The sequence below is a fragment of the Gorilla gorilla genome, chromosome 8 (genome assembly GCF_029281585.2).
Source record: "Gorilla gorilla gorilla isolate KB3781 chromosome 8, NHGRI_mGorGor1-v2.1_pri, whole genome shotgun sequence".
Taxonomy (NCBI): Eukaryota; Metazoa; Chordata; class Mammalia; order Primates; family Hominidae; genus Gorilla; species Gorilla gorilla.
In genome coordinates this window covers 114455623-114481782 of record NC_073232.2, presented here as the reverse complement: position 1 = coordinate 114481782, position 26160 = coordinate 114455623, and the positions used below count along the sequence as shown (strand labels likewise).

The following is a 26160-nucleotide window of genomic DNA, read 5'->3' as shown; positions in this document are numbered from 1 at the left end:
TGGGAGGTGGAGGTTGCGGTGAGCCGAGATCATTCTATTGCACTCCAGCCTGGGCAACAAGAGCAAAACTCCATCTCAAAAAAAAAAAAGAAAGAAAACTATACCTCACCAGGTGCGGTGGCTAATGCCTGTTGGGAGGCCAACGCAGGTGGACTGCTTGAGTCCAGGAGGTCAAGGCTGCAGTGAGCCAAGATCATGCCACTGCACTCCAGCCTGGGTGACACAGTGAGACCCTGTCTCAAAAAAAGAGAAAAAAGAAAGAAAAGAAAAAAAAGGAAAGTACACACATACCTCAATAGGTTTGGGAGTAATTAAAGGGAAGAATTAGGCAACTCAATAAGAATTGACACTCTCCACAATATATAACTTGTATTTGTACAAGGAAAAACATATCAGTGTCTGTAATTGCATAGACTCTCTTCAAGTCCATGGAAGAAGTTGGTAAGAGGGGCATCTGTGGAGAGGGAAACTTGGGGGTTGGGAAAAGTGGCAGGCCTTTTGACTTTCTTAGAATTTTTCTGGGTGCACATATTACTTATGTAAGGAATAAATAAAATAAAGTAAAACAGGTATAAAAATAAACTGAACTTTGAATTTTTTAAAAAGAGAGAGGTCAGGTGCAGTGGCTCACGCCTGTAATCCCAGCACTTTGGGAGGCCAAGGCAGGCAGATCATCAGGTCAGGAGTTCAAGACCAGCTTGACCAACATGCTGAAAACCCATTTCTACTAAAAATACAAAAAATTAGCTGAGCGTGGTGGTGCATGCCTGTAATCCCAGCTACTCAGGAGGCTGAGGCAGGAGAATCGTTTGAACCTAAGAGGCAGAGGTTGCAGTGAGCCGAGACTACACCACTGTATTCCAGCCTGGGTGACACAGCGAGACTCCGTCTCAAAAAAAAGAGAGAGGAGAAATGTGACCATTCTTTTAGACTCAAATTTGGTGAAGTGGGTCATACTTATTTATTTACTTTTGAGACAGAGTTTCACTCTTTTCACCCAGGCTGGAGTGCAATGGTGCGATCTCAGCTCACTGCAACTTACGCCTCCCAGGTTCAAGCGATTCTCCTGTCTCAGCCTCCCGAGTAGCTGGGACTACATGCATGCACCACCATGCCCAGTTTTTAGTAGAGATGGGGTTTCTCCATGTTGGTCAGGCTGGTCTCGAACTCCCGACCAGGTGATCCGCCTGCCTCGGCCTCCCAAAGTGCTGGGATTACAGGCGTGAGCCACCATGCCCAGCTCATATTTATTATATGAGCATATTGGTACTTTTTAAATCTAGTAATAATAATAATAGCTAACATTTATTGAGTTTTGCCTTTAAATAAAAAAAAAAAAAAAGGAGACTGTATTTTACTGGCCACATCTATTCGAGAGCTTGGCATGAAAGCCTGGGCTGAAACAGCTGGCAGGCCTCAGATGATGGGTCGTGGGCCCAAGAGATAAGGATCATGTTATGGGAGTTACACACCAATCAGGGTTTTATGGATTGAATCCAAGGGAAATAAACCAGGCAGGAATCCAGGGTTTCCAGTGTGACCCGGGAAAATCCCAAATGTGTGGGTCACTCCTCTACCACAGACACCCTGCCTCCTGGCAGAGATGTAGGTTTGATATGTGTAGCTGGGAGAGCCAGAGTGGGAGAGAGGCCTTTGGGGAAAACAAGGAAAGTGGGGAAGTAGTATGGAGGAGATAAGTGAGGCAGGGCCTGTAATGGAGAAATATACTCTTTTTGCTCCATACATGGCTTCAGGGAGGGAACAGGCTCAGGAGGACAGCTGATGGATGTAACAGGGTATTGCTTCAAAAACCCTGAGGTCAGCACACATCCACAGCTGGGTGTTCCCATTTATCTCAGGATCACTGGTTTGGAGGTTGAGCCATTATAAGTCACTGTCTGGATCCTGACACTTCACCCAATTGATTAGACCTGTTTTCTGGGATCATTTCCAAGAACCTCTATTTCCACTGTTTCTCGGGACACTTGAGTATTCTGAGTCTTCTGTGGAAACTAGCCAAACACTTCCAACCTCTCTCCTACTTGAAGAAGAGTCAATTCTGTCCCCAACATACGAAAACAGATGAATTAGTGCATTAAGTACCTGCTATCAGCCACTTTGCAAATTGAGCCTATACTGGACTTCACTATGATTACTTGCTATGAGTGTGAATCTTGTGTTTTTTCTAAGCTATGTGTCTTGTCTCCCCAAGTTTATGAGAACTTTTCTGAGAGCCAGGGGCCAAGTTTGCCAAACCATCCAACCTACCAAAACCTCAAGGCTCTACCTCCACATAGATTTAGTGCTCTCTCTCCATCCTAGTCTAAGGCAGGAAATAGACAGCACAGTCAAACTGGGTAATTTGATGAAAGCTTAATAAAGGAATTATTAAACTAATAAACTCATGTAGGAAAACACACAAAGGAAAACACACAAATGGACCGTGCTGTCTACCCCCTGCCTTAGACTAGTTGGGGCCATTTTTCCCCTAGGAGGAATGGCGGAGGGAGCCATTACTATTTTATTATTATTATTATTATTTTCTGAGACAGATTTTCGCTCTTGTCACCCAGGCTGGAGTACAGTGGCATGATCTTGGCTCACTGCAACTTCTGCCTCCCGGGTTCAAGCGACCCTTCTGCCCCAGCCTCCCGAGTAGCTGGGATTACAGGTGCCGGCCACCAGGCCTGGCTAATTTTTTTTGTATTTTTAGTAGAGACGGAGTTTCATCATGTTGGCCAGCTGGTCTCAAACTCCTGACTTCAGATGATCCACCCACCTCGGCCTCCCAAAGTGCAGGGATTACAGGCATGAGCCACCGCGCCCAGCCAAGCCATTACTATTAATACAATACAGAGACAGAGCTTTGTGGAGAAGGCTGCCTGACAGGAGCTGTGATCTTTGGTCAAGGGATACAGCAGCCCACAGCAACCTGAAGATTGGGAGCCAGGGGACTACCCTGCTGTCACTTTCCTCTCACTCTCGGATAACTTGCCAGTGCTCCACATTGGTCAAATTCAACCAGAAGCCAGAGGGCCTAAGAATCTGCTAATCAGTCAACACAGGTCAGCATCCTGGAGCACAAAGCAAGGAAGAGGGCAGTGTGCACCTGGAAGGACAAACAGAAGATGATCTTTAGCCTGGATTACTTAATTAACCTTAACCTACAGTCTTGTTTCTTTTCTTTTTTTTTTTGAGACGGAGTCTCGCTCTGTCGCCCAGACTGGAGTGCAGTGGTGCGATCTCGGCTCAATGCAAGCTCCACCTCCCGGGTTAACGCCATTCTCCTGCCTCAGCCTCCTGAGTAGCTGGGACAACAGGCGCCCGCCACCACGCCCGGCTAATTTTTTGTATTTTTAGTAGAGACGGGATTTCACCGTGTTAGCCAGGATGGTCTCAATCTCCTGAACTCGTGATCCACCTGCCTTGGCCTCCCAAAGTGCTGGGATTACAGGTGTGAGCCACCGTGCCCGGCTAGTCTTGTTTCTTTACAGCTGCCAGAGTGTCTTTGTTTTGTGTGATGAAATATGTATAACATAAAATTTGCCATTTTAACCATTTTTTTTTTTTTTTTTTTTTTGAGACGGAGCCTCGCACCGTCACCCAGGCTGGAGTGCAGCGGCGCGATCTCGGCTTAATGCAACCTCTGCCTCCCAGGTTCACGCCATTCTCCTGCCTCAGCCTCTCGAGTAGCTGGGACTACAGGCACCCACCACCACGCCCAGCTAACTTTTTTTGTATTTTTAGTAGAGATGGGGTTTCACCATGTTAGCCAGGATGGTCTCGATCTCCTGACCTCGTAATCCACTTGCCTCAGCCTCCCAAAGTGCTGGGACTACAAGCATGAGCCACCATGCCTGGCCCATTTTAACCATTCTTTTGTTTGTTTGTTTGTTTTAATTATATTTTAAGTTTTAGGGTACATGTGCACATTAACCATTCTTAAGTGGCATTAATTACATTCATAATGTACAACCATCACTACTGACTAGTTCCAAAACTTTTTCATCACCCCAAACAGAAACTCTGTACTTGTGAGGCAACAACTAACCATTGCACCTTCCCTCTGGCTCCTGGTAAGCTCTCATCCACTTTCTGTCTGTATTAATTTGCCTATTCTAGGCATTTCTTTTTTTTTTTGAGACGGAGTTTCACTCTTGTTGCCCAGGCTGGAGTGCAATCGCGTGATCTCAGCTCAGTGCAGCCTCCACCTCTGGGTTCAAGTGATTCTCCTGCCTCAGGCTTCCCAAGTAGCTGGGATTACAGGCACCTGCCACCACACCTGGCTAATTTTTGTATTTTTAGTAGAAACGGGGTTTCACCATGTTGGCCAGGCTGATCTCGAACTCCTGACCTCAGGTGATCCACCCAGCTTGGCCTCCCAAAGTGCTGGGATTACAGGCATGAGCCACCACGCCTGGCCTTTTTTTCTTTTTTTTTTTTGAGACAAGGTCTCACTCTGTCACCCTGGCTGTAGTGCAGTGGCACAGCTCACTGCAGCCTCAACCAGCCAGGCTCAAGCGATCCTCCCACCTCAGCCTCTTGAGTATCTGGGATTACAGGTGTGGACCACCACTAATTTTATTTTATTTTTATTTTTATTTTTTTAGATAGAGTTTCACTCTTGTTGCCCAGGGTGGAGTCAATGGCACAATCTTAGCTCACTGTAACCTCCACCTCCCGGGTTCAAGTGATTCTCCTGCCTCAGCCTCCTGAGTAGCTGAGATTACAGACATGCACCACCATGCCCAGCTAATTTTTATATTTTTAGTAGAGACAGGGTTTCACCATGTTGATCAGGCTGTTATCAAACTCCTGAGTTCAGGTGATCTGCCTGCCTTGGCCTCCCAAAGTGCTGGGATTACAGGTGTAAGCCACTGCATCTGGCCTAAGGTTTGTTAATTTTGTTGAACTTTTTTTTTTTTTTTTTTTTGAGACAGAGTCCCTCTCTGTCGCCAGGCTGGAGTGCAGTGGCACTATCTTGGCTCACTGCAACCTCCACCTCCCGGGTTCAAGTGATTCTCCTGCCTCAGCCTCCCAAGAAGCTGGGACTACAGGCACACACCACCATGCCCAGCTAATTTTTGTATTTTTAGTGGAGATGGGGTTTCACCATATTGGCTAGGATGGTCTCAATCTCTTGACCTCGTGATCCGCCCACCTCAGCCTCTCAAAGTGCTGGGATTACAGGCGTGAGCCATCGAGCCCAGCCTTTTGTTGATCTTTTCAAAGAAACAACTTTTGGTTTTATTGATTCTCTCTATTGTTTTCTCTATTTCTTATTTCATTTATCTCTGCTCTAGTCTTCATTTTTCTTTCTGCTACCATTTGTTTTTCTTTTTCTACTTCCTTAGATTGTAAAGTGTGGTTGTAGATTCAACATCTTTCTCCCTTTTTCTTTTTTTTTAATTTTTTATTGATATATAATATTTGTACATTTTTATGGGGTGCATGTGGTATTTTGTTATATGCATTGCATATGTAATGATCAAGTCAGGGCATTTAGGGTATATACCATTGTGAAAAAACATTTAAATGGTTCATTTTCAAGGCATGATAAATCTATGTACTAGCAGCCACCCTGCAGATGTGACAAACTGAATGGCTCATGCACCTAGAAAATCATCATAAGAGAACAAGATGTAGAAGAAGGGTCAGCCCATAAAAGGGGAGAAAGTTTCATTATTGGGAAGTTGAAACATAAGCAGGGAAGGGGACCAGAGTATAACCTTATAAGGGGACAATGAAACTTAGGTGACGTCTGGGAAGATTGTAACCCTGTAGTACTCAACCAGTAAGGAACTGGGGGAAAGACTTGCATGCTAGGAGATAAATTACCTGCTGTAACTGCCCCAGGTGTGCCTGCCTACCAGACATCTGATCTTGCAAGATTGCCATTAAAAGTCTTGCTTCTGCTGCACTTCCTGTCTCTGAGTCCATTATTTGATTTTGGACAGGTGAGGGTTTCTCACAAACTTGGGGGCTCATCCAGGATCTCTGTGCCTGCATGGAATGGGACTCCAGCCAAGAGGGGAGACACATCTCACCCAATTTTAGGTGGCCCGCTCTGTGCAGGTGTCCCAGCTTCCCACATAGGCCATAGACAAACCTGAGATTGTTATTCAGCAGGCAGCAGAGGTGACATAGGGAGAAAAGCAGACACTTTGGCAACCAGGCAACCTTGTGCATGAGCCAAGGTAGGAAAACCAGACTGTAAGTACCACCTTGGTGGTTGGGCATTTTTGGAGGTTGAGTGTGTGTGACTGAGACATACCCTAGATACGAAGCAAGCACGGAGTCCCAATCCACAGTTCCATTCTCCTGCGAGGGAATCGGCAGGAGACAGATGAAGCGATTCTCAGGGTGTGCAAGAAACCTCCAGTAGGAGGGTTGAGTACATAGGGAAAGGCCCAGACACAGAGACTGGCCAAAAATGGGAAACAGAAATTCTAGGCCTAGGGACAAAGGAAAGAGGGAGCCAAAGAGACTCCCTCTGACATTCCCCCAGATAGTCCTTTGGGGTGAATGAATGTTGCAGGTTTGGAGGGACAACCCTGCAGCCAGGGACAAGGAAAAGCAGAAGTTGATAAAGTATTGCTGTTTTACCTGACCCAAAGACCCCATTCATAAGCCTTCAGTCTTTTGGCCTAAGGTTGGCTCAGATGAGGATTGGGTGTGCCAAGCTTTAATTCTCTATGTGAATGATAAAACCCCATCTGCACAGGAGAAGATAGGTTATGCTGTCTGTGGGATCAAGGAATTAGCCCCCATGTTCCCCCCTCAAAGAAGAAGAAAAAGAGCCTAGTAAAAAGCCCTTGCCCAGTGAAAAGCCCTGGGACCCCCTATCATGGGTGCCCCCTCCATATGTCTCACAAAATAGGGGACAGGGAGATCAAGGGGCAGCAGGAGAGTTAGAGAAAGAAAGACCTGGAGACCATGGGGGAGCTGAACCAACTGCTCCTTTAGATCCTTATCCAAATTTAAGAAAAGAATTAGAATAACGTAAAAGAGATATTGAGAACTTCCCTATCCCCTCCAAACAGCAAACATCTAGCATGTTCCCTCTTAGGGAAGTTCCCACAGGATGGAAAGAGATTGGCTTTGTAAACGCTCCTCTTACAAGTACTGAAGTTAGGAATTTCAAGAAGGTAATGAAACCACTCCTAGAGGATCCCCTTCATTTAGCAGACCAGTTGTACCAATTCCTAGGACCAGCTTTTATACCTCGACTGAAATAATGTCTATCATGAATATTTTATTCACAGGAGAAGAAAGGGGAATGATTAGGAGGGTGGCAATGACCATCTGGAAGAGGCAACATCCTCCGAGGAAAGGAGTCTTGCCAGCCAAACAAAAAATTTCCAAATGTCAATCCCGAATGGGATAATAATGATCCCAGGGACCAAATGCAGGACCTCAGGGAACTAATAATTAAAGGGATCAAATAATTCACTTCTAGGACACAAAATGTCTCAAATGTCTCAAAGATTCAACAAGAAAAAGAGGAAACTCCCTCTGCATTCCTGCAGAGGCTCAGAGATCAGATGAGAAAATACTCTGGATTAGATCTGGAGGCCCCAGTAGGGCAAGGCCTTTTGAATGTTAACTTTGTAACTAAGAGCTAGCCTGACATTACAAAACAATTACAAAAGATTGATGGTTGGAATGAAAAATCAATTGAGGAATTACTGAGGGAAGCTCAAAAAGATCTTTGTGAGAAGGGAAGAGGAGAAACAGAAACAAAAAGCGAAAATAATGGTTTCCACTGCAGAGGAGGTAGTCAGGAAGAAGTCAGATCAAGACCCCTCTCAGAGGAGACAAGAAAATACTAGGTTTCAGCAAAAAGACAGAAGAGAAATACAAGGAAAAACTCCTAAGACTGTAAGTGGATGTTACAAGTGTGGAAAACCAGGACATTTTAAAAGAGAATGTCCAGAATGGAAAAACGAAGAGAAGTAATCCACTGTATGACTTTTGATGAAGATTAGGGAGTCAGGGGTTCCTTGTAAGTAGGTCCCACCAGGAACTCTTGATGAATTTGAGGGTGGGACCCGATGGGGAAGAAGTAACATTTTTGCTTGATACTGGGCTGTCTCTCTCCTTCCTAATTAATCAACCAAGGGGTACAGGACTCTAAGGAAGAATTGACAGTATTAGGGGTAAAAGGGGAGGGATTTCAGGTTCTGATATTCAAGAAAATGTTAATTAGATTAGGACCAGAACAAACAGAGGGGTCACTCTTACATGTTCCTGAAGCAGGCAACTAACCTCCTGAGTTGAGACCTGATTGTGAGATTGGGTTTAGGATTAGGAATAGAGGAAGGACAAATAAAAGTAATGATGGGCCTCCTAACAGAGGAGCAGGAAAGAAAAGATGTCCCCTAGACTTTAGGAGGAGGGATCTCTTTGCCTTTGAATGGGAAAATCCCGTAACTGGGAGAAAACAACAGTACTGCTGGACTGTGCTGCCACAAGGCTTCACAGATGCCTCAAACTTATTTGATCAAATCTTAGAAAAAGTCCTGAAGGAATTCCAACCTTCCAGGGGAACCCAGTTATTACAATATGTAGATGATCTTTTAATTTCTAGGGAGAGGAAGACCAAAGTATCAGAAACCACCATAAGCTTGCTTAATTCCCTAGGAGAAAGGGGGTTGCAAATCTCTAAGAACAAATTGCAGTTTGTAGAAAAATAAGTTAAATATTTAGGACACCTGATTAATGAAGGGAGGTGGAGAATAAACCCAGAAAGAATACCAGGAATAGTGGGCCTCTGCCTAAGACAAAGAAAGAACTCTGAAAATTTTTAGGTTTAACTGGCTACTGGAGGTTATGGATTGACTCATGTGCTCAAAAGACAAAGATCCTGTATCTCAAGTCACAAGAAGAGGAACCTGATCCCTTGCAGTAGTCCCCAGAGGAAATTCAGGCAGTGAAAGTGAGAGGTGACAGCATGCTGGCAGCCCTCGCTGGCTCTCTGCACCTCCTCGGCCTCACTGGTCGTGCTTGAGGAGCCCTTCAGCCTGCAGCTGCACTATGGGAGCCCCTCTCTGGGCTGGCCGAGGCCGAAGCCAGCTCCCTCTGCTTGCAGGGAGGTGTGGAGGGAGAGACGTGGGCGGGAACCGGGGCTGCATGTGGCACTCACGGGCCAGGGCGAGTTCCAGGTGGGCACAGGCTTGGCAGGCCCCGCACTCGGTGCGGCCGGCCAGCGCCGCCAGCCCCAGGCAGTGAGGGGCTTAGCACCTGGGCCAGCAGCTGCGGAGGGGGCGCCGGGTCCCCCAGCACTGCTGGCCCGCCTGTGCCATGCTCAAATTCTCTCTGGGCCTCAGCCACCTCCCCGCAGGGCAGGGCTCGGGACTGGCAGCCTGCCATGCCCGAGCCCCCACCCTGCAGTAGGCTCCCGCATGGCCTGAGCCTCCCCGACAGGTGCCACCCCCTGCTCCGCAGTGCCTGGTCCCATTGACCGCCCAAGGGCTGAGGAATGCAGGCGTGCACCCGCTGCCCTGGCGAGGGATCCACTAGGCAAAGCCAGCTGGGCTCCTGAGTCGGGTGGGGACTTGGAGAACTTTTATGTCTAGCAGGAGGATTGTATATGCACCAATCAGCACTCTGTGTCTGGCTCAGAGTTCGTGGATGCACCAATTAGCACTCTGTATCTAGCTAATCTGGTGGGGACTTGGAGAACTTTTACATCTAGCTAAAGGATTGTAAATGCACGAATCAGCACTCTGTGTCTAGCTAAAGGTTTGTAAATGCACCAATCAGTGCTCGGTGTCTACCTAATCTGGTGGGGACTTGGAGAACTTTTATGTCTAGCTAGAGGATTGTAAATGCGCCAATCAGCACCCTGTGTCTAGCTAATCTGGTGGGGACTTGGAGAATCTTTATGTCTAGCTAAGGGATTGTAAACACACCAATCAGGACTCTGTGTCTAGCTCAAGGTTTGTAAGCACACCAATCAGCACCCTGTGTCTAGCTAATCTGGTGGGGACTTGGAGAATCTTTATGTCTAGCTAAGGGATTGTAAATACACCAATAGCACTCTGTGTCTAGCTCAAGGTTTGTAAACACACCAGTCAGCACCCTGTGTCTAGCTCAAGGTTTGTAAATGCACCAATCAGTGCTCTGTGGGGACTTGGAGAACTTCTGTGTCTAGCTCAGGGATTGTAAACACACCAATCAGCACCCTGTCAAAATGGACCAATCAGCAGGATGTAGGTGGGACCAGATAAGGGAATAAAAGCAGGCTGCCGGAGCCAGCAGTGGCAACCTGCTCGGGTCCCCTTTCACGCTGTGGAAGCTTTGTTCTTTTGCTCTTTGCAATAAATCTTGCTGCTGCTCACTCTTTGGGTCCGCACTGCCTTTGTGAACTGTAACACTCACCGTGAAGGTCTGCAGCTTCACTCCTGAGCCAGCGAGACCACGAACCCACCAGAAGGAAGAAACTCCAAACACATCCGAACATCAGAAGGAACAAACTCCAGGCACGCTGGCTTTAAGAACTATAACACTCACCGCAAGGGTCTGCGGCTTCATTCTTGAAGTCAGTGAGATCAAGAACCCACCAATTCCAGACACAAAAGAGCTAAAGCAGGCCCTCCTTACAGCCCCGGTCCTGGCCCTCCCATCTTTAGAGAAACCATTCCATCTATTTGTAACAGTAGACCAGGGTGTGGCTCTTGGGGTACTCACTCAAACCTGGGGAGGGAAGAGGCAACCTGTTGCTTTTGTCTCCAAGCTTCTCAATCCTGTCTCTTGAGGATGGCCCAAATGTGTGCAAGTAGTAGCTGCCACAGCCCTGCTGGCAGACGAGAGTCAAAAGTTAACCTTTGCTGGGGCCCTAACAGTGAACATCCCACATCGGGTCAGGAATATATTAAATCAAAAAGCCAAGAGATGGTTAATGGATTCTTGGATTCTAAAATATGAAGCCATGTTACTAGAAAAAGATGAATTGGTCATAACAACAGATACTTGCCTGAATCCAGCCAGTTTCTTATGGAAAGGAGAAAAGAACAAACAGGCATCAGTCCATAACTGCCTTAGATATCATAGAATACCAAATCAAAGTTAGCCCAGACCTTAGAGAAGCTCCACTACATGGTAGGATAAGCCTGTTTGTGGATGTGTCATCCAGAGTGATAGATGCCAAGAAACATAACAGTCATGCTGTCATTAATAAAAATAAACACTCCTTATGTGAGGAAGGTAGATTACCTAATGGCTGGTCAGCCCAAACTTGTGAATTATATGCTCTTAACCAGGCCATAAAGCTCCTTGAAGGCCAAGAAGGCGCTATATATACTGATTCTAAATATGCCTATGGGGTGGTACACAGTTTTGGAAAAATCTGGACAGAGCAGGGCCTAATAAATAGCAAGGGAAAAGAATTGGTACTTGGGGAACTGGTCAGACAGGTTTTAGAAACCTCCTTCTTCCAGCAGAAGTAACCATAGTTCATATAAATGGTCATCAGACAGGCTGGGCGTGGTGGCTCACACCTGTAATCCCAGTACTTTGGGAGGCCGAGGTGGGTGGATCACCTGAGGTCAGGAGTTCGAGACCAGCCTGGCCAACATGGCAAAACTCTGTCTCTACTAAAAATACAAAAATTAGCCAGGCTTGGTGGCAGGTGTCTGTAATCCCAGCTACTCAGGAGACTGAGGCAGGAGAATCACTTGAACCTGGGAGGTGGAGGTTGCAGTGAGCTGAGATCATGCCATTGCACTTCAGCCTGGGAGACAAGAGAGAGACTCCATCTCAAAAATAAATAAATAAATAAATAAATAAATAAATAAAAATAAAAATAAAAATAAATGGTCATCAGAAAGGAAACACTATAGAAGCTGCAGAAAACAGGCTTGCAGATGAAACTGCTAAGCAAGCCTCCCTGGAGAAAGAAATTAGACTATTTAGCCTGATCCCAGACATCCCTAAGGTAGTATGAAGACCCGAGCTTACCAGAGAGAAGAAAGAAGAACTAGACAGGATAGAGGGTCACTCGAACTAAAGATGGGAAATGGGTACTTCCTGATGGGAGAGAAATGATAAGTAAACCCCTGATGAAAGAACTAATGTCTATATTACGCAAAGGGAGTCATTGGGAACCCCAGGCTCTGTGTGATGGAATACTTAGGAATAACTGGATCCACACCCTCACTAAAAAAATATGTGGAAGTTGTGTAACTTGTCAAAGGACAAACAAAAAGGTAATTAGAAAACAGGCCACAGGAAGAAGACCTCCCAGACTGAGACCATTCCAGAGCATTCAAGTAGATTTCACAGAAATGCCTGAAGTAGGAAAACTAAAGTATTTGCTGGTGATAGCAGATTACCTTTTCAGCAGGGTGGAAGCCTTTCCCCTTCCAACAGCCACTGCCACGAATGTGATCAAAATAATCTTAGAGCAGATTATACCCCGATTTGGCTTGGTAGAAAATACTGATTCAGACAATGGGAGCCATTTTACCTCAAGGGTATTAAGGGGAATTACAGAAGGCTTACAAATTACATGGGATTATCACACCCTTTGGCATCCCCCTTCCTCTGGAAACGTAGAAAGAATGAATCAAACTCTCAAAAAGCATATTATCAAACTAATCTTAAAAACTAAAATTCGGCCGGGCACGGTGGCTCATGCCTGTAATCCCAGCACCTTGGGAAGCCGAGGCAGGTGGATCACAAGGTCAGGAGATTGAGACCATTCTGGCTAACACGGTGAAACCCTATCTCTACTAAAAAATACAAAAAATTAGCCGGGCGTGGTGGTGGGCGCCTGTAGTCCCAGCTACTTGGGAGACTGAGGCAGGAGTATGGCATGAACCCAGGAGGCGGAGCTTGCAGTGAGCCGAGATAGCGCCAATGCACTCCAGCCTTGGTGACAGAGTGAGACTCCATCTCAAAAACAAAAAAAAAAAACTAAACTAAACTAAAATTCCTTGGACCAAATGTCTTCCAGTAGCACTCCTTAGGGTAAGGACAGCCCCCAAAAACAGACTTGGGACTGTCCCCATATGAGTTATTATACCGACTCCAATATTTGGGCAGGGCTACAGATCTTCCTACTATGAAAACCAAGGACCAATTCTTAAGAAATTATATACTGGCCATATACTCCACCTTGTCATCCCTTAGGTTAAAAGGACTTCTAACTCAAACCCTGCCTCTTGAGTTCACAGTTCACCACTTCCAATCCAATGACTTGGTGCTGATTAAGACTTGGAAAGAAGATATGCTCCAACCCAGCTGGGAAGTTCCCTATCAAGTGCTCCTGACCACCAACACAGCTGTATGAAAAGCTGAATGGGGGTGGACTCACTATACATGAGTCAAGAGGCTGGTAAAAGAAACCCCAGAAGGGAGGAAGAAAGACCAGTGGAAAGTGTATCAGTTACCCGAGAAATCTTTAAAGTTGACTCTGAAAAAAAACTTACAAAGAAGACCATGGGAAGGCCCTACTTTTGGAAATTAATGTGGTTGGGATGGCTTACTATACAAAGGGTGGAAGGTCGAAATGGAAATTGGCAGGAGACCCCTTCCTACCCGATCAAATTGGTGATTAATGTGACTAGAACAATAGCACCCAAAACTATAGTTTGATGCCTGCCAAATTTTATCCTGTAGAAGTTTAGAAAACCAGAGGCAGCTTTCACAGGCAGATAAGTATATCTCTGCCCTGAACCAGACAAAGGCTACCGTAGGGCAAGTCCCTGACCTAGCTGGGATGATGTTTGCTGGACCACCAAATACCAGGGTTGGACTGTCAATATGGGATGGGTAACCCCATCTTGGAGGGCCCTAAATAATAAAATACAACTGTCCAAGGGCTCCCCACCAAGTAATTGTCAGAATCTACAATGTAATGCTATACTCATCTTTATTGACAACGCAGTCATTTTAAACCAAAAGCCAGAGGTAGCATCTTGAGTATATGGGTTAGGGGCAGATATTATAGGGAGGGATCCTTTAGGTCGATTTATCCTCAAGTTAGTCGAGAACTCAACCTCTCATTTGCCTGGGACCACTCCAACTCCAGACCCCAACAAACACTCTAGTTCACCCAACAATAATCCTAAAAGAATAGAAATAATTGAAGGATTTAAGGCAAACCTTAGAAATTGAGACGGGGGGCCATGTGTGGTGGCTCACACCTGTAATCCCAGCACTTTGGGAGGCCAAGGCGGGTGGATCACCTGAGGCCCGGAGTTTGAGACCAGCCTGGCCAACATGGCGAAAACCCGTCCCTATTAAAAATAGAAAAATTAGCTGGGCATGGTGGCATGTGCCTGTAATCCCAGCTACTAGTGGGGCTGAGGCAGGAGGATAGCTTGAACCTGGGAGGCGGAGGTTGCAGTGAGCCGTGATTGTGCCACTGCACTCCAGCCTGGGCAACAGAGCGAGACTCTATCTCAAAAAAAAGAAAGGAAAGAAGGAAAGAAAAGAAAGAAAAAGGAAGGACAGAAGGAAGGAAGGAAGGAAGGAAAGAAGGGGGGAAAAGGCGAAAGAAATTGAGACAGGGTAAGCAGATGTGAATGCCTGGGTCAAATAGGTCAAATTTTTGGTACAAGCCCTCAACAAGAGTAACTGCTACATGTGTGCTGCAGGGTGACCACAAGCACAGGTGGTTCCGTTTCCCCTAGGATGGGATACCAATCCTGAAGGAATGCATTGCATGTTGGCTCTATACCAGGACAAGAATGCATGGGGAGATGAGACTTGTAAGAGTCTGTCATTGCTCTTCCCTGCATTGCAGAGGTCGGATCCCACAGCAATCCCCTCATTCTCTATAGGGAGTAGGAACCACTCCTCTTGTCTCTCCAGGCAGGAGGCTGAGTTCAATAAGTCCATGGGAGAACTCTTGACTTGTACCCACATCCTAAACGTCACTGGTGAGTCAGGCAATGGCAATTACTCAGTTCTACATATACCCTGGGCTGATGTCTGGTGGTACTGTGGGAAGAGGAACCTCCATAACCTGTTATGGTCCAATTGGACCGGTACTTGTGCTTTAGTCCAACTGGCTGTTCCCTTTACCCTGGCATTCCATAAGATACCTGAAAATTCACATGGCCACCAAAACCGGAGACATTTAACAAATTCCTTTAATCCCAATATCTACATTGACACAGTGAGCCCCCAGGGGGGTGCCTAATTAATTCAAGGCCCAAAACCAAACAGCTGTGGGGTTTGAGTCAGCACTCTTCTGCTGGTCAACTATTAACAAAAAAGTAGATTGGATTAATTACATCTATTATAATCAACAGACATTCATTATACTCAAGATGCCCTCAAGGGGGTGGCTAGCCAGTTAGATGCCACCAGCCTAGGAAAACAGGTTTGCATTAGATATGATATTAGCAGAAAAAGGAGGTGTATGTGTTATGCTAGGTGGAAAATGTTGTACTTTCATTCCCAATAATACTGCCCCAGATAGAACTATCACAAAGGCATTACAAGGGCTAACAACCCTAGCCAACAAACTGGCAAAAAATGCTAGGATTGATGACCCATTTATAGACTGGCTAGAAAGATGGTTTAAAAAATGGAAAGGTGGGCCAGGCCCGGTGGCTCACACCTGTAATCCCAGCACTTTGGGAGGCCGAGGCGGGTGGATCACGAGGTCAGGAGATCGAGACCATCCTGCCTAACATGGTGAAACCCCGTCTATACTAAAAATACAAAAAAATTAGCAGGGCGTGGTGGCAGGTGCCTGTAGTCCCAGCTACTCGGGAGGCTGAGGAGAGGAGGAGCTACTCAGGAGGAGAATGGCTTGAACCCGGGAGGCAGAGCTTGCAGTGAGCCAAGATCGCGTCATTGCACTTCAGCCTGGGCGACTGAGTGAGACTCTGTCTCAAAAAAAAAAAAAATGGAAAGGTGGCCGGGCACGGTGGCTCACGCCTATAATCCCAGCACTTTGGGAGGCCGAGTGGGGCGGATCATAATTTCAGAAGTTCGAGACCAGCCTGGCCAATATGATGAAACTCTGTCTCTATTAAAAATACAAAAATTAGCCAGGCATGGTGGTGTGTGCCTGTAGACCCAGGTACTTGGAAGACTGAGGCAGGAGAATCGCTTGAACCCGGGAGGCAGAGATTGCAGTGAGCTGAGTTTGCACCACTGCACTCCAGCCTGGGCTACAGTGAAACTCCATCTCAAAAAAAAAAAAAAAAAAAAGGAAAGGCATGGTACATGGTAGCTTCAATCCTTACATCTCTCATAATTGTACCAGGAGTCTTAGCAGTGGGATGTTGTATTATCCTTTGTGTGAGGGGACTAGCACAGAGATTACCTGAAACATCTATTTTTTCTTTTCTTTTTTTTTTTTTTTTTTTTTTTTGGAGTCTCCTTCTATCGCCCAGGCTGGAGTGCAGTAGCATGATCTCAGCTCACTGCAACCTCTGCCTCTCGGGTTCAAGCAATTCTCCTGCCTCAGCCTCTGGAGTAGCTATGATTACAGGTGTGCACCACCATGCCAGGCTGATTTTTGTATTTTTAGTAGAGATGGGGTGCTGTTATGTTGGCCTGACCTCAAGTGATCCGCCTGCCTCAGCCTCCCAAAGTGCTGGGATTACAGGCATGAGCCACCGCACCCGGCCTGAAACAGCTATTAATAAACAAATGCCCATGATTTACCAGAAAAATAACCTACTACTATTAGAAACCAAATTAAACTCACTCTCCTATGAGGAAGAAAGTAAATGACTTCTAGAGCAATTTCAGGACCAAAAGGGTTTAGATAAAAATGAGACTGAGGAAAGTAAATAGAAAAGAGGAGGGAATTTGTGAGATAATATTTTAAATGGTCTATTTTCAAGGCATGATAAATCTGTGTACTGGCAGCCAGCCTGCAGATGTGACAAACCGAACGACTCATGCACCTAGAAAGTCACGATAAGAGAACAGAATGTAGAGGAGGGGTCAGCCCATAAAAGGGAAGAAAGTTTCATTATTGGGAAATTGAAACTTAAGTGAGGAAGGGGACTGGGGTATAACCTTATAAGGGGATAATGAAACTTAGGCGATGTCCGGGAAGATTGTAACCCCATAGTACTCGACCAACGAGGAGCTGGGGGAAGGCCTTGCGTGCTAGGAGATAAATTACCTGTTGTAACTGCCCCGGGTATGCCTGCCTACCGGACACCTGATCTTGCAAGACCACCATTAAGTCTCACTTCTGCTGCATTTCGTGTCTCTGAGTCCATTCTTTGATTTTGGACAGGTGAGGGTTTCTCACAATCACTTCAAGTATTTATCATTTCTATGTATTGGGAACCTTTAAAGTCCTCTCTTCTAGCTATTTTGAAATAGACAATATATTGTTGCAAATTATAGTCACCCTACTCTGCTGTGGAATATTGGAACTTATTCCTTCTATTTAACTGTATGTTTGTGTCCATTAACCCATCTCCCTCAGGCTCTAGGGACTTTGTGCTTTGGCTCTGTTTGCCCCAGGGGCAGCTTCCCTGGTGTGCTATACTACCTGTTCCCTAGGGTGCAAGATACTGTGTGCTAGAGCAACCACATTAGAGGGAACCTCTACTGGGTCCAACCACGTCTGCTGCTTCAGCCCTCCAGGTGGACACAGGTGGATGTCAGTGGGGCTCCAGAGATGTGGAGATGCAAGGGCTGTTGGGCCCCAGGACAGAATGCAGTCTGATAGGTGCTTAGCTCTAAAAATGGCCCCATGCTGCAGCTGCTTAGAGGTCATGGAGGAGGGGTGTGGGACCCAGTGTGAGCTCCCTCTCTAGAGCACTGACGTCACACAGTCTCCAGGCAGCTCCTACACTATTCTCAGGGCCTGCAAGGATCACGAGGTTCTCCCACGTCTTGGGTTTCAGGTGGGAATGTGGATCACTAGGGATCTCTCATTTACACTTTCCCACACTGGGGAAACTCCCTGGCCTCCCAGCCAATCCTGGCCTGCAGAGCTGGCTGTCTCTCTTCCCTCTCCTCCTGTGCCTCAGGTGTTTCCTGTCACTTCCCTGTTGAGTTCCAGTGGTCTCCCTTAGATGCTTGATTCAAAGTATTATTATCTATTCGCTATTTTGGTTCTTCTTTGTGGAGGAGGCAAGTGCAAGATGCCTCCAGTCAGCCATCTTCTTTTTGTGTTACCAAAACACCAGGGGTTCAGTCCAGGTCCTGCTGCTCGCCACACTGAAAGCCAATGACTGAGATGACAAGTATTGCCAAGAAAGAAGGCTTTAATCGGGTGCTGCAGCCCAGGATATGGGAGCTCAGCCTCAAATCCATCTCCCTGACTGACTAAAACAAAGGGTTTATATAGCAGGGAAGAAATGTAACAATGTGTAAGCAAACAGAAACTAGAGAAGGGTAAGAAAGCAATCGCGATGAATGAGGGGTCCAAAGTCTATCCAAATGTAATGATCTGATGAGTTTCAGTTTACTTTTTTTTTTTTTTAAAGGCCTAAGGGTCCTTTCCTGAGGAAGGAACTCAAGTAGAACAAATGTAAGTTTCAAGCTTTAAGATCAGAAAGGTCAATTTCTATGTTTATCCAAAAGAACAGTCTATGGGACTATTGGGTTGGTTTCAGTGCCCCCTTTCTATTGATCAGTTCCTCAATCATGAGGAATCTGGTTGTCTATCTTTCTGGCTGCTTCATAATGAGGAGGGGTGTCATAGGCAGCTCCATGCCATGGGTGACCATGTAGCCATCCAGGGATCAAAGGTTAATCTAATGTAGAGTTTCTTCTGATACATGATATTTCTACAGTCCACTGCTTCCACCAAAGACAAATCACAGCAGGACCAATCTACCTGCAAAATAAGCTGCAGTCCCATATAATCGACCCGATTACCCACACACAGTGCAGCAAGAATCATTGTCCATATAGACTCTCCCAAATCAGCTTTGCTGGAACATCTCACAAGACCATTTCAGTCAAAGCCCTGAGAAAATAACCAGTTCCTGGCCAGGTGCGGTGGCTCACGCCTGTAATCCCAGCACTTTGAGAGGCCGAGGTGGGTGGATCATGAGGTCAGGAGATCGAGACCATCCTGGCTAACATGGTGAAACCCTTCTCTCCTAAAAATAAAAAAAAAAAAAAAAATAGCCGGGCGTGGTGGTGGGCACCTGTGGTTCCAGCTATTCGGGAGGCTAAGGCAGGAGAATGGCGTGAACCCAGGAGGTGGAGCTTGCAGTGAGCCAAGATCATGCCACTGCACTCCAGCCTGGGTGACAGAGCAAGGCTCTGTCTCAAAATAATAACAATAATAATAATAATAATAATGATAATAAAACAAGTTCCTTCAATTGTGCCCTGTTACAAAAGAAAATATGTTGTTGGTTTTTTGTTTTTTGTTTTTTTTTTTTTTTTTTGGGATGGACACTCGCTCTGTTGCCCAGGCTGGAGTGCAGTGGCACAATCTTGGCTCACTGCAAGCTCTGCCTCCTGGGTTCACGTCATTCTCCTGCCTCAGCCTTGCGAGTAGGTGGGACTACAGGCGCCCACCACCACGCCCAGCTAATTTTTTGTGTTTTTAGTAGAGATGGGGTTTCACCGTGTTGGCCAGGATGGTCTCGACCTCCTGACCTCGTGATTTGCCCACCTCGGCCTCCCAGAGTGCTGGGATTACAGGAGTGAGCCACCGCGCCTGGCTGAAAATATGTTGTTATTAAGTATATGCAAACATATACATTGCCATGAATTAATAATATTCACAAATAGTTTACAAATTTTGGAGAAATTAGGCAGAGAGAGATATATGACTCAAATTCTGTTTACAAAAGTATACTCAGCTGTGTGCGATGGCTCACGTCTGTAATCCCAGCACTTTGGGAGGCTGAGGCTGGTGGATCACTTGCGGTCAGGAGTTTGAGACCAGCCTGGCCAACATGGTGAAACCCTGTCTCCACTAAAAATACAAAAATTAGCCAGACATGGTGGCGCACGCCTGTAATCCCAGCTACTCAGGAGGCTGGGGCAGGAGAATCACTTGGGTCCAGGAGGCGGAGGTTGCAGTGAGCCAAGATCACACCACTGCACTCTAGCCTGGGCAACAGAGTGAGACTCCATCTCAAAAAAATAAAAAAGTACACTGCACTTTGGCTGGGTGCAGTGGCTAGCACTTTGGAAGGCTAAGGCAAGCAGATCACCTGAAGTCAGGAGTTCAAGACCAGCCTTGCCAACATGGCAAAACCCCATCTATACTAAAAATACAAAAATTAGCTGGGAGTGGTGGTGCACACCTGTAATCCGAACTACTCAGGAGGCTGAGGCAGGATAATTGCTTGAACCCAGGAGGTGGAGGTTGCAGTGAGTCAAGATCATACCATTGCACTCCAGCCTGGGCAACAGAGCGAGACTCCATCTCAAAAAAAACAAAAAGTATACTCCACTTAATACACTTAAAGTATGCTTAAAGGCTATAAACAGCTCAAAAGGAAAAATTATTCAGACTCTGAAAAAACAAAAAGAATCAGCAATATAGTTGGGCGTGGTCACTCACACCTGTAATCCCAGCAGTTTGGGAGGCTGAGGTGGGTGGACCACCTGAGGTCAGGAGTTCAAGACCAGCCTGACCAACATAGAGAAACCCCATCTCTACTAAAAATACAAAATTAGCTGGGCATGGTGATGCATGCCTGAAATGCCAGCTACTCAGGAGGCTGAGGCAGGAGAATCACTTGAACCTGGGAGGCAGAGGTTGCAGTGAGCCAAGATCCGCCACTGCACTCCAGCCTGAGCAACAAGAGGGAAACTCCGTCTCAAACAAACAAACAAACAAACAAAAAGAATCAGCAATATTTCAAACAAAAAGCCATAAAAACTATTTCAGTTTCAGTTTCAATTCATGCAATCAACTCTTGCTCTGTTTCATATTGAGTTAGCAATCTTTATGAACACACCAGCTTTTCAATTACAGTCCTGGAAGTTTTCTCTCTAATTCAGTGGCACAAACCCCAAAGTTATCAGAAACCTGCAAATCAAAAGTCCTTTTCATGAACTCCTCCAAAGAAGCAAGCCCTGGACTGTAGCTGATTGTAAGTCACTTTTTGAGAAGAATCAAAGCAAAACATCGATTGTGGTTGACAAAAGTCTTATTTTTTTTTGAGACAGAGTCTTGCTTTGTTGCCCAGACTAGAGCACAGTAACACAATCTCAGCTCACTGCAATCTCTGCCTCCTAGGTTCAAGCAATTCTCCTGCCTCAGTCTCCTGAGTACCTGGGACTACAGGTGTTCGCTGCAGATCTGAGCCTCCCTGTGCTCTTGTTGGGGCCAGGAGCAGGCAGGATCCATCCCTTCCTGGGTGCAGCTCAGCAACTTGGTCCACAGCTGCAGATACAGGCCTCCAGTTCCACAGAGCAGGCAGGAACCCCACCCTGCTGTGGGGTGCTGCAGCTGCCCAAATTGGGGCTGCTGACACCCAGGCATCCCTGCACTCTTGGGGGGCCTGAAAAGGCCCCTTCCTTGCCCTTGTAGGCTCAGAGGTGCCTGCTCCTGCTGTTTGGCCTTTCCCTGCTCCCAGTGCCCACTCTGATCTTGGAGCAGGCTTGGGGCCAAGTCCAGGGGCTGTCACAGTGCTGCCAGGTGTGTGCAAGCTCAGGGCAGTGCTGACACGCCAGTCCCCTGCTGCCTTGCCCTCCTCTGGACTTTGGGCACTGAGGAGTGCAGGAAGGGAAGTTGAGAGGGGCTGAGAGTGACTGGTGCTGGCCTGCAGGTGCCTCTTGGTGCCAGCAGCCTGGGCACTATGGATGGCTGTGGAAGGCAGACAGGCTCCTGGGTGGAAGGGGGCAAGTCCCCAGTGAAGCCCCACCTTCATGCCAGGACAGGCCTGAAGTGTGGGGGCCAGGCTGCCATTCCTACTGATTGGAGGAGGAACTCATGGTGCTTTTTCCTGTGGACCAATCAGCACACACTCCCTTCCCCCTGAGCCACATAAAAGCCCTGGGCTCAGCCACAGCAGGGCAGAGGATGGGGAGACAACAAGAGGACCAAATGCAGAGAGGAGCTATTCCCCCTGCTGATAGCTAGAGACAATGGGATGACCAGCTGGCAGAAAGGAGCTACCCTCTCTGCTAAGAGCTTCAGAGACCAGAAGAGACATTGCGTGGACCAGCTTCAGAGACGAGCCATCCTCTCCAGGGCCTCCTCTCTGCTGAGGGCAGCATACGTCAAGATGACCAGTAGCAGACAGGTGCTGTCCTCTCCAGGGCCTCCTCTCTGCTGAGAGCAGCAGACGTTGGGACAACAAGTAACAGAAAGGAGCTACCCACTGTGGGTCTCCCCTGAGCTGCTCTAATACTAAATAAAGCTCCTCTTTGTCTGGTTCACTTGCCTGAGTACCTCATTCTTCCTGAACGCAGGACAAGAACTCAGGCAAAAGCACCACTGGCCACAGAGGTTTCTGGCCAGAAAAATTGACATCCAGTGATCCCGTAATACTACTTTTCAAAAAATGTTCATGAAGATCATTTGTTTTGGCTGGGTTTATAATTTTATAACCTTCTATGCCAAACCCTGAAACCTCAAAATATCTACCAGAGACAAATATAAAATTCAGACAAAAATGTATGCTCACAATTTTGAAGACATTTCTATTTTCATTTTACCAATAATTTTAAAGCCAGCTGGTTTCGAAAAAATTTACTTAACTCACATGAACTTGAAAATTGCTTTGACTTATTTAATTTATGAGTGCTCTTTTACTTATAAGCCAATTTGGTAGACACAACATATACCAATAAGTGTACATACAAATAAACACATCTAAACATGAATATACACACATAAACAAAGATCCAATAGCTTTTACCTTGGAACTATAGCTATGAGATAGCAATACAAGCTTACTGGTTTTACATGGTTACACTTTGTCCCAGTAGGTAATTCAGTGAAGGCTGTGAATCAAAATTTTGGGTATAGTAGTTTCCATGGCAGTTTGATTTTTAAAGGCCAAACCTCCTCAGACTCCAAAGAACATTGGGGTCAAACAGCAACAAAGGAGAACATCACATACCTGCCAGGCCCAACCTTGCTTAGAACAGCAGCACAAAAGCCTGGATACACACAACTCCATCCCACTTTCCCATTCAGCAGCAAACTCCAGATTCCAAACAGCAAATTCCAGATTCCAAACAACACTGGGGCCAAACAGTATTGCAAATGCATATCAGTTTACCAAATTCTAACTTCTCATGACTATATAAAACACACACAAATGATCACCAAAACACAATCCAACTGCTGCAGCAAAAAACAAGCCCCAAGAGTGTCCAAACTCAAACAGTCAGGGTGCTTCCTCTCTTCATTTGTTGGGCTTGATCAAATGCAAACAAAAATTCCTTAGGAAATTTCCCAAATTGAGAAGAACTGATCCTGCTGCCTGCCTGGTACACACACAAGGCACTCACTTGCCCAGACACAACACACAATTATAAACTAGCCCCCAAGAGTGTCCACATCAAAACAGTCAGGGTGTTTCCCTCCCTCAGTCAGTTGGGCTTGTTCAACCTGCAAATGAAAATTCTTTTAAAAATTTCCCAAATTGAGAGGAGCAAATCCTGCTGTCTGGGCCCACAAAGGATACTCACCTATCTGGATGCAGATGTCCAATTTCAAAGGCTATTCTTCCAAGGCAATCAGGAGGATGGTTGGGGCTGACCATGGTGGGGCCAGAGAGAAACTGAAACTCACTTCCAGCTGATATTGGTCAATAGATGGGCATGGTGCATGCCTGTAGTCCAGCTACTGGGGAGGCTGATGCAGGAGAATAACTTGAACCTGGTGAAGTGGCTACATTGTCTGGGGTGTATGCCCTTGGGTATATATTTGTCATTGTCACGGGCCAGGAAAATTTAGGACACAGACATACACAAGGGGTTTAGGAGCAGAGGTTTAATAGGAAGAAGAGAAAAGAGAAATAGCTTCCTCTATAGAAGAAGAGGTCTCCGAATGGAAAGGACTGGCTGGTAGTGAAGACACCAGTTTGAGGAGGCAGTGTCTGATTTAGTGTGGACTGTTTTAATGTGTCTTGATTTACATAGGGCTCACAGATTGGTTTGATCAGGTATGACGTTTACATAGTGCTCAGGAAAGGCTGGTTGCCCCACCCTAATCTTGTTACGCAAATCGCCTTTCCAGTTGAAAGACACCATCTGTTTTTTTTTTTTTTTTTTGAGACAGAGTTTTGCTCTCGTTATCCAGGCTGGAGTGCAATGGCGCGATCTCAGCTCGCTGCAACTTCTGACTCCCCGGTTCAAGCAATTCTCCTGCCTCAGCCGCCTGAGCAGCTGGGACTATAGGCGCCCACTACCACGCCCAGCTAATTTTTATATTTTTAGTAGAGGCGAGGTGATTGACACCATCTGGTCTGCTCCTTACAGTACACATGACTGGCAGAGAAGGGAAGATGAAGTCGCTATCTTGAACATGTCTACTCCTTAGTTCCTGCTGGCATTCACCCTTGCAAACTCCCAGGTTTCAGGCTGCTCTTTGTTAGAAAATGATTTGGGGCAGCTTTTCATTAAAAAAAGAAAAAAAAAAGCCTTACTGAGGATTCCCATACCCTTGCTATCTGCCCAAGTGATTTCTTCTGACTCCTACAGCACTGGGAGGCAGAGGTTGCAGTGAGCCAAGATTGTGCCACTGCACTACAGCCTGGGTGACAGTGTGAGACTCCATCTCAAAGGAAATAAAATAAAATAATAAAATAAAATAAAATTTGTCAGGCAGCTGCGTAAGAGGGCTTCTGAGACTCCACCCATGGCAGCTGAGCCACAAGCAACATGTTCCCAGTCAGGGAACCAAAATATGTTACTGAAACATCAGGGGTTCAGTCTAGGTCATACAGCTCACTGCACAGAAAGCCAATGACTGAGATGACAAGTATTGCCAAGGAAGAAGGCTTTAATCGGGTGCTGCAGCTGAGGAGATGGGAGCTCAAAACCTCAAATCCATCTCCCTGATCAACTAAAACAAGGGTTTTATACAGCGGGGAAGAAATGTAATGTGTAAGAAAACAGGAAGTAGGGAGGGCCAAGGAAGTAATCATGATGAATGAGGGGTCCAAAGTCTCATTGTCTGGATGTAGTGATCTGGTGAGTTTCAGTTCATTGATACTTTTTTTTTTGCGGGGGAGAAGCCTGAAGGTCATTTACTAACGAAGGAACTCAAATAAAGCAAATATAGGTTTCAAGCTTTAAGACCAGAAAGATAAATTTTTATGTTTATCCAAAACAATAGTCTCTGGAACTATTGGGTTGATTTCATTTGTTTGTTTTTTACCTTTTAAGTTCAGGGGTACATGTGCAGGTTTGTTATATAAGCAAATTTGTACTTGTCACAGCGGTTTGTTGTACAGATTATTTCTTCACCCAAGTATAAAGTCTAGTATTAGTTATTTTTTCTGATCCTCTCTCTCCTCCCATCTTCCACCCTGCAGTAGGCTCCAGTGTCTGTTGTTCCCCTCTTTGTGCCAATGTGTTCTCATCATTTACCTCCCACTTATAAGTGAGAACATGCAGTGATATGTTTGGCTCTGTGTCCCCACCCAGATCTCATCTTGTAGCTCCAATAAGATGTGGGAGGGACCCAGTGGGAGATGACTGAATCATGGGGGTGGGTCTTTCCTGTGCTGTTCTGGTGATAGTGAATGGGTCTCAAAAGATCTAATGGTTTTAAAAATGGGAGTTTCTCAGCACAAGTTCTCTTTGCCTATTGCCATCCACGTTAAGTTGTAACTTGCTCCTCCTTGTCTTTCTACTGTGATTGTGCGGCCTCCCAGCCATGTGGAACTGTAAGCCCATTAAACTTCTTTCTTTTGTAAATTGCCCAGCCTCAGGTATGTCTTTATCAGCAGCATGAAAATGGACTAATACAGTAAATTAGTACCAGGAGTGGAGTGTTGCTGAAAAAGATACCTGAAAATGTGGAAGCAACTTCAGAACTGGGTAACAGGGAGAGGCTGAAACTATTTAGAGGGCTCAGAAGAAGAGAGAAAAATGTGGAAAAGATTGGAACTTCCTAGAGACTTGTTGAATGGCTTTGACAAAAATGCTGATAATGGGCCAGGCATGGTGGCTCACACCTGTAATCCCAACACTTTGGGGGGCCGAGGCGGGCAGATGACCTGACATCGGGAGTTCAAGACCAGCCTGACCAACATGGAGAAACCCCTTCTCTACTAAAAATACAAAATT

The 26160-nt window shown here is 46.0% G+C and overlaps 1 protein-coding gene across 1 annotated transcript in view; it reads right to left on the bottom strand.

Annotated features, from left to right (window-relative positions):
- Positions 1-24920, bottom strand: part of ELOVL3 (ELOVL fatty acid elongase 3) — a 44027-nt gene extending 19107 nt beyond the window's left edge. The window contains exon 1 of the mRNA XM_055352804.2: positions 23554-24920. The gene's annotated coding sequence lies outside the window, so the exon portion shown is untranslated. The remainder of the gene's footprint in view (positions 1-23553) is intronic.
- Positions 24921-26160: the final 1240 nt, after the last annotated feature.